General features: G+C 41.4%; 1 pseudogene; it reads right to left on the bottom strand.

The window, feature by feature from the left end:
- Positions 1–3,816: 3,816 nt before the first annotated feature.
- On the bottom strand, positions 3,817–7,718 carry LOC132267052 (LRR receptor-like serine/threonine-protein kinase HSL2; annotated as a pseudogene).
- Positions 7,719–9,381: the final 1,663 nt, after the last annotated feature.

Below are 9,381 nucleotides of genomic sequence, written 5' to 3'. Positions count from 1 at the left end.
GTTCCTCTACTAGTGTCTGAGCCTGTTGGGGATAATATGGCTTTTGCAGCCCACTTTGGATTACGTGCTTCTGGAAGTCAGATTATTTGTCACCATTGTGGAGGGGTTGGACATGTTGAGGCTCGTTGCTTCAAACTTCATCCTGAACTGAAGTAGGAATTTTATAGGAACCGTTTATTTGGAATTGGTTCTTCTTATACTGCGACTGTTGCAAAGACTCCTGTTACTACTGGTGGATCTACTATATTACTTGGAATGAGCCAACTTTAGTCTTAAATTGGGCAGATCCAGGATCAGCTTGGCTCCCTTGCTTCTAGAGTTGGTACTCCTTCAGCTGCTTCCACTGCCATTATTGTTATAAGTACTCCTACTGCATTTCATGTTAAGGCCAAGCAGCCTACTTGAGTTCTGGATTCTGGGGCCAATGATCACATGACTAGTGAGTTATCAATTTTTTCTTCCAATGTCATACCTGTTACCCAAGCTGTGTATCTTGCGGATGGCTCTACATCTTACATTCACAGTAAGGGTGATGTTTTTTATGTCTCTTGATATTACTCTTTCATCTGTCCTTCATGTACCTAAATTTGCCTTTAACCTTTTATCTATTAGTCGGCTTACAAAAAACCTCCAATGTGCAATTATATTCTTACCAGATCAATGTTTGTTGCAGGACCTTTATTCAAAGAGGATTTTTTACAGGGGTTATGAGCGTGATGGGCTTTACTACTTTGGGGAACCACCAGGAACGAGTCTTCAAGCTTCTGTCCTACCTACTTCTAGTGTTTATAATGTTTCTTTTTGCACTTTTAGTCTGTAGCATGCACGTTTGGGGCATGTAAATTTTCAGTATCTATGTCTATTGTTTCCTTCATTAAATAAAGCACGTAAGGACCATAAGTTTCAATGTGAAGTTTGTCAGCTTTCTAAACATACTAGAACTAACTATATTTATCATATGAGTCGTGCTCCTAATATGTTTGATCTTATTCATTTTGATGTTTGGGGCCCTTCCCCAGTTACTGCTTTCTCTGGACATCGATATTATGTGACATTTATTGATGATTATTCTCGTTGTACTTGGGTTTATTTATTGAAAAAGAAATCTGATGTGTTTCTTTTATTTACCCAATTTCTTCAAATGATCAAAACCCAGTATAACACTATTATTTGTCATATTCGTTCTGATAATAGACGTGAATATGTTTCAAATGAGTTCCAGACTGAACTTAATAAAAAGAGGATTTTACATCAACTCACTTCCCCCTACACTCCTGAGCAAAATGGCGTGGCTAAACGCAAAAACCGTCATCTTATGTCTATGGTCCGATGTCTTTTGAGTGGTATGCATGTGCCTAAATTCAATTGACACATGGTTGTTCTTACAGCTGCTTTTCTAATTAATTGTACTCCTAGTCGAGTTTTGGGTGGTAAGGCCCCACTTCAGATTCTTTAGCCTGATTATACATTGTTTCACTTTCTGCCTCATGTTTTCGGCTGTACTTGTTTTGTTCATAACCGTAGTCCTTCTCGTCATAAACTTAATGATAAATCAATTAGGTGTATTTTCTTAGGGTATTCTGCTATGTCAAAGGGCTATCGTTGTTATGATCCTGTGGCCAAACATATGTATCATTCTCTTGATGTGACATTTCATGAAACTGTTCATTTTTATACTATTAATTCTGTGGTACAAGATTCTCTCTCTTATGGTCTGGAGAAGGAGATTTCTCCTATTGCCTGTCCTGTTCCTCTCTTTGAAAATCACACTGTCCCAGAATCTCCTTTTCCATCCATGCAAGGTTTCCCTCCACCTTTGCAGGTCTACTCTCGTCACCATCGCACTTAACATCCCCTGCCAGAATCATCTTCAGAACCAGGTCCAGGTAACTTTCCTTCTCCTATGGCTCCTACCATTCCTGAGCGTACCTCCCATTATCCAACCCGTGATCGTCACCCTCTTAATTGGTATAGTTTCTCTAGTAGCACTAACCACCCTATTTCCCAGTATGTATCCTATGATGGTCTTTCAGGTGCATATAAATCCTTCCTGGGCAAGATTGGGACCGTTTCTATTCCTCGATCAGTGTTAGAGGCCCTCTAAGATCCCAATTGGGAGTCTGCCATGACAACAGAAATTGATGCTTTACAACATAATAATACATAGGAACTTGTTGCTTTACCTGCTGGGGAGAAAATGGTTGGCTGCAAATGGGTCTTTAATGTGAAGTACTTAGCCGATGGTTCTATTGATCGGTATAAGGCTCGGTTGGTGGCAAAAGGCTTTACTCAGATTTCGGGCAAAGACTTTGGTGCTACCTTTGCTCATGTGGCAAAGTTGACGTCTGTGCGACTGCTTATCTCCTTGTCTGCAACCCATTTTTGGCCTCTGCATCAGTTAGATGTCAAGAATGCATTTCTTAATGGAGACTTACTTGAGACTATATATATGGATCCACCCCCTGGATTTCGGGCTAAGGGGGAGTATGCTGGGAAAGTCTGTCTGCTACGGAAGTCGCTTTATGGTCTGAAGCAATCTCCTAGAGCTTGGTTTAGTCGTTTTAGCGATGTTGTTCTATCCATAGGCTTTGTGCACTGCCACTCAGATCATACTTGCTTTATTCGACGTCGCTATGATGGTCGTTGCATTATGTTATTGGTATATGTGGATGATATCATTATCATAGGTGATGATGGTTCAGGGATTGCTTAGGCGAAACTTCATCTTCAAAAGTCCTTTGATGTGAAGGACTTAGGTCCTCTTCGATATTTTCTTGGAATTGAGGTTGCTAGATCACGTCGTGGAATTTCTTTATCTCAAAGGAAATATATTTTAGATCTTCTTCAAGATACTAGCATGTTTGGGTGTTGACCCATTTCCACTCCTATGGACTCCAATCTCAAACTCTTTGTTGACTCAGGGGAATTACTTCCAGATCCATCCGTGTATCAACATTTAGTAGGTCGTCTTATCTACTTAACTAACATAAGGCCCGATTTGACATTTGTTGCTAGTGTGGTTAGTCAATTCATGCATGCCCCTCGCTCAGCTCATATGGATGCAGTCTACCATATTTTGAGGTATCTTAAGTCATGCCCTGGTCTTGGTCTGTTCTATGCCTCGGGAAATCAGTCTGGACTCTCATGCTTTACTGATGCAGACTATGCTGGATGTAAGACAGATAGACGTTCTACCTTTGGCTTCTGTACTTTCTATGGTAATCATCTCATATTATGGAAGAGTAAGAAGCAAGCTATTGTCTCCAGATCCTCTGCTGAAGCTGAATACCGAGCTATGGCTCAAGGTACTTGTGAGCTCCTTTGGCTTCAATCAATTTTGGGAGAGTTGGGTCTTGTAGAGAAAGTTTTTTCAAGGCTGTTTTGTGACAATAAATCAACCATTATGCTTGCTTTCGATTCTGTTTTACATGAAAGGTCGAAACATATTGAGGTAGACATTCACTTTATTCGAGAGAAGGTTCAATCAGGTATCATTAATCCTATTTTTGTTCCCTCTTCAGAATAGACTGCAGATGTGTTCACAAAGTCTGTTGGGCATTCTCTTCTCCAGTCTTCCATAGTCAAGCTGGGCTTGGTCAACATATTTGCTCTAGCTTGAGGGGGAGTGTTGAAAATTATATATATAAGTTGACTCAATAATTGTGGCAGATTTATTGTGTCTTCATTATAAGCTAATGTTTAGAGATTTTATTTTTATTCTAATTTGATTTTATTTTCTTTATTCTAATTTAATTTTATTCTCTTTTCCATATTTGTAATTTTCCTCTTCTATATAATGATAGTCAGGCTCTCAAATTGAGTACGCCAATTTTACCAAGTTAATTTTGGCACAAATACAATCACACAAAATTTGGATGCCACCCGCAACAAGCCAATGTCTAAGAGACCTAATAACTGCTACAATTTAAGTACATTGCTTCAAACGAACTGGTGAATGGCCCTTAAGTAACTCGACAACCCTTCGTATGGAAGGTCTGTAAGTGGGAAATGCTGAAGTGCAAAGAAGAGCCACATTCAAAACCTTCTCGATCTCTTCAAAATCACTTGTCGATGGTGGGCTCATTCTAGGGTCTATAAGCCGACTCAAAAAGCTCCCATCGGTGTCACTTCCTTTCTCTGGGGATGATAATGCAGCCTCTGTAACCCACATCACAATGTTCTTGTTCTCCCCAAATGACAAGTCATTTGGCCTCTTATTGATCACTAGTTCCAATAATACCACACCGAAGCTATACACATCACTCTTATCAGTCACCTTCATTATGTAGCCATACTCTGCAATGATTACAACATTGTGAAAGTTATTAGCCCATTATATTTAGAAAAAAGAACCATTCTACTTTAAGCCGAAACAAGTAACCGAACTGGTTGGCCAAACAATTAGTTATGCTGCGTTTGAGAATGTTGAACCTCCACACTGAAATTGAAATTGGAGAAGTTTGTACTAAATCACTTTCTATTCCGATTTCAATTCCAAATCATGGATTTGGTGCACCCAAACACGATTACGTGACTTGATTTATCTTTCATTTTCCCATTAGCTGATCATAACTTGATGCAAATACAAACTAGTTAAAGTATACAAACAAATAAGTATATAGTATAATGGAAACATAAAATTACTATAGCACAAACTATTGCTATATTTCAAATAATTGATATCATTATCACCTGGCGCAATGTAGCCATAGGAACCAGCAATATGAGATATGACACCGTCCCCCTCATTCACATCTTGCTGCAATGTCTTGGCCAACCCAAAATCAGCCAGACAAGGCCTAAACTCTTCATCCAACAGTATGTTGTTAGACTTGACATCCCGGTGCACGATAGGCGGCATGCAGTCATGATGCAGGTAGGCCAGCCCCTTGGCCGCCCCAACCGCGATCCCAAACCTCTTGGCCCAATCCAACACCACACCACCCTTCTCTCCATGCAGTACATCACCCAAGCTCCCATTCTCCATGTACTCATAAACCAGAACCCGAAGATCCTCCCTAATACAACTAGACAACAATTTCACTATATTGCCATGCCGGATCCTCCCCAGCGTCTCCACCTCCGCCCCGAACACAATGTTCAATTCCGGCTGCCGGTTACCATCCCACAGCCGCTTCACCGCCACGGTTTGCCCAGTCTTTAGCTTCACCAGGTAAACCCGACCTGACCCTCCATTGCCGATAAGGTTATCCTCAGTCAAAGGGACCATTATTTCTTCTTCGTTGAATCCGACCCATTGGAATGAGATAATATAACAAAAACGTTTGCTTCTACCTCCAAACAATTTCAATTTTCCGGTCTTGTGGGGCCAGGGGCAGGCAAGTGACCCGACAATTAGTGCAGCCAAGGCGGCTAGGATCCATACGATGTAGAAGCCAACAGGTTTGCGTTTGGAGCATGAAGGGAGTGGTTTGAGATCCGGACTGCACAGATTCGGGTTACCCATTAGGCTCCGTAGAAAAAACTCCTGGTTGAAGCCAACAGGGACCTTCAAGTTTGTTATCAGAGACATTGAACTTGTTTAGTTTAAACTTGGTCAACTCCGCCGGAATATCACCGGCAAGTGAGTTTCCGGCGAGATCTAAATACGTCAACACCAGTAAATTCCCAAGCTCACTCGGAATTTTTCCGGTGAGCTTGTTATTAGCGAAATTCAGCTCTGTAAGCTCTCTCCAAGGACTCACAGTGCTCGGAATTTCGCCCGTAAACGCGTTATCTCGAAGATCAAGACTCTGTAACTTCTTCAACTTGGTCAACTCCGCCGGAATATCACCGGAAAGTGAGTTTCCGGCGAGATCTAAATACGTCAACACCGGTAAATTCCCGAGCTCACTCGGAATTTTTCCGGTGAGCTTGTTATTAGCTAAATTCAGCTCTGTAAGCTCTCTCCAAGGACTCACAGTGCTCGGAATTTCACCCGTAAACGCGTTATCTCGAAGATCAAGAGTCTGTAACTTCTTCAACTTGGTTATACACTAAGGCAATTCACCGGAAATTTAATTTCTGCTCGCATCGATGACTGCGAGTTTCTTCAAATTGCAAATTTGAGCTGGAAACTCGCCGGAGAAGTTGTTGCCGGAGATCAGCAATTGTGTTAGGCCATGAGAGCCAGCGATTGAAGGAGAGACAGAGCCTTCAAATCTGTTGTTACCGAGTTCAATGAATTCAAGTCCAGAGAAATTCCAGAAACGAACTGGTATTTCTCCGGAGAGTTGATTGTTGTATACAAGAATGTAAATCATCGAATCGCAATCACCGTAGGACTCTGGAATCGTACCTAAGAATTTGTTGCTGAAAATGACGAGACGTTGAAGTTTCTTTCTGTGACAGAGATTCGGAGGCAATACACCATCAAATTGGTTACCGGAGACATCAAAATCTTCCAAATCTGAATTCAAACCTAAATTCACCGTCAAAGTACCAGAAAACCTATTATTGAAGAGCTTCAATTGAGTGAGTTTAGGGTTTAAAGCTAGAAATTCTGGAATTTCGCCTTCGAGATTGTTGTCATTGATATTGAGTGATTCGAGATGCAAACTGGCAAGACTTTGTGGAAATTTTCCGGTGAGATTGTTTTCGGAGGCGTCGAATCGGAGCAGTGAAGTCAGATTGGCGAATACATCAGGCTATTCACCTGAGAGTTGATTCTTGTAGAGCTCGATTTGAACCACGCTCTTCAATCCACCAATGGAATCCGGAACTATGCCGGTAAGTTGGTTGTCGGAGAGATCGAGATTTTGCAGAGCAACGAGGTCTCCGATTGACTCCGGTATGTCTCCGGTGAGGAATGAACTCGGAAGAAATATATTCTCAAGCTTTTTTAGCTTTCCGATTGTTGAAGGCAAAGGACCTGGTGTGAAAGGATTGTAAGCGAGCGCTCACAGAGTCAACTCAGTGAGATTGGTCAAGAACTCGGGGATTGTGCCATTGAGTAGGTTTTGGTTCAGATTGAGTACTTGAAGCGCCGGAAACCGGCCGAAACTCGCCGGAATATCGCCGTAGAAGTTGTTTATGCTGAGATCGAGCGAGCTCAAGTTGAAAAATTCCGGCGAGAAGTTCGGTAATTCGCCGCCGAAATAGTTGGAAGAGAGATTCACTAAATGGAGGTGAGAGCAGAATGAGATGGAGTCGGAGGAGAGAGTGTCTTCGAAGCTGTTATCACCAATATTGAGGTTTCTGAGAGTCAGTATGCGGCAAAAAGCCGCCGGATATGCTGAGACTGGTTAGGACAATGGCAACCACGGCGCCGTTTTGGCAGGTAATGCCGGTCCAATTGCAAGGAGTGCTCTCACCCGTCTCAACCCAGTCCCGGAGGTTACCATCCGGGTCGTGGAGCTTATCGAAGACACGGAGCAAGACGACGCCGTCTCCGTTCAGAGAAGTCCCCAAAGCAACCCAACCCACCAATACAACACCTACAATCAGATAAAAAAGATTTGTCCTCTGATAAGTCATTTTTTTTGCTATACAGATGTTAGGAGTTCTGTTACTTAGAATGAGAATAAACATTTGCTCAGAGTCTTAGATTCTAGAGAGAGAAAGAGTGAGATATATAGAGAGAAAAGAAGAGGTTTGATGCATGGGTGACAAGTGCGAGGCAACAAGGTTTTCCCGGAATCGCACAGTTTCTTTCTCCACTGTGTGTGTGTGTGTTTTTGCGTGTGTTCACATGGAAAGATGCTTTTGGCCTCCTTGGGTTACACATAATGACAAGGGGGTCAAACTAATAGAGTGGGTCATTTCTTTTTGAAAGACATATTTGTCACCTAGTGCAGTGTACTTTGTGAAAAGTTTAGTCATTTAATAATCTTACTCTTCTACAGTAGTTTTAGTAACAAAGTTGTTGTTTTTTAATTCCTATACCCTTTGATAATTACATCAAGTAATCTTGTACTGAAAAGATACTTCTTAATTCCAGAGAGATTCATCACCATGGGCAAACCTCCAATCTCCATCCATCACCACCATGAGCAGCCTTCCACCTCCAATCAATCTTATCTCCATCATCAACCCCGGCATCCCCAGTTCAAACAAAAGAAAAATTCACAACAGCAGTTACAACACCTTTACAAACAGAAAACTATCCCCACCAAAACACAAGGCCAAATATCATCTACCCAACGGTTCACTCAAAAACTCACTCAATCATAACTCCTATTCTAATCATCAGCTTCCATCAATTAATAACTCCATTCCAAGCCACCTTAAGCCACCTTTCACCCCTCTACGTAGTAAAAGCATTCTACTTGTAAATATCAAACAGACCACATCACTAAAGAAATCTGTTGTAACTCAAGTTTTGATTCAACTCGGTGGGTCAGTGATGAACCTAAGATTGACCCGATAACGAATCCAAACACGAAAGTAAGAAACAAGACAATGGTCTCCCAAAGCATAACACACCTCTAAGACCCTAAGATGACCGTCCATGAGATCACGGAACTCAAGAAAAGTATGTGCGGAAGCAAAAGATAAACTGAAATCTCAAGATATATATATCATCTCTCAGACGCAAATGTGACCTTCCATGAAGTCACGGAACCCAAGGAAATAACCGGAAGTAGAAATCAGGATAAAAAGGTTAAATGGTACCATATGGTACCAATGACAACCAAGGGAACAAAGTCTAATTCAAACTAGACCAGGTACGCCATTAAATGGCTTAAACAAGATCAATAAGGTTAAGTGGGAACGAATGAAACAAGGTTAACCTGTCTAGGCAACAGACCAAATAAGACCCACAAGACAGCTCCATTTCGGTCGACCGAAATGGAGCATCGGTCTGCTGAAATGAGCCAGGAAAAAAGGAGAAATGAGCTCCCAGTTCGGTCGACCGAAGTGACACACCGATCAACCGAAATAAGCCTCGAATTGAAAAATGCTATTGGAATTGAGATTTTCACTGTTCAATTGAAACCACAAAGGGAATCGGTCGACCGAACTGGCATTTCGGTCGACCGAAATGGCTCGAAAATGTGTATATGAACCTGTTATGCACCAAGGCTGAAATGAGTTCCTAAGCTTCATTTGAATCCCCCATGGCATGATCAATTTATATAATATGCAAGTGTGTGGTGATGTGAACATACACGCAAGTGTAATATGACATTTTAAACATGCTACAATGGCCTATGGCCTTATTACATCACATTTACAAGATTTGACAAGCCAAACCTCAAAGTTAAAAAAAATTACATTTTTAAACAAAAGGTGGCGCCAAATGAGTACAAGTGCAAATATGAACATGTTTGGCCCTTGGCCTCATGTTATACATGTTGAATACAATGAAAAGAGCGTACTTGTGTACATATTACATAAATGGAATCAAAGAATACTAGTCTGATATATAAACCTACCAAA

The sequence above is a fragment of the Cornus florida genome, unplaced genomic scaffold, assembly GCF_030987335.1.
Source record: "Cornus florida cultivar Cherokee Brave unplaced genomic scaffold, ASM3098733v1 CherokeeBrave_3.0.0_Hap2_Chr07, whole genome shotgun sequence".
NCBI classification, from domain to species: domain Eukaryota; kingdom Viridiplantae; phylum Streptophyta; class Magnoliopsida; order Cornales; family Cornaceae; genus Cornus; species Cornus florida.
Note: the sequence above shows the minus strand (reverse complement) of the source record. Positions and strands in the feature narration are given on the sequence as shown.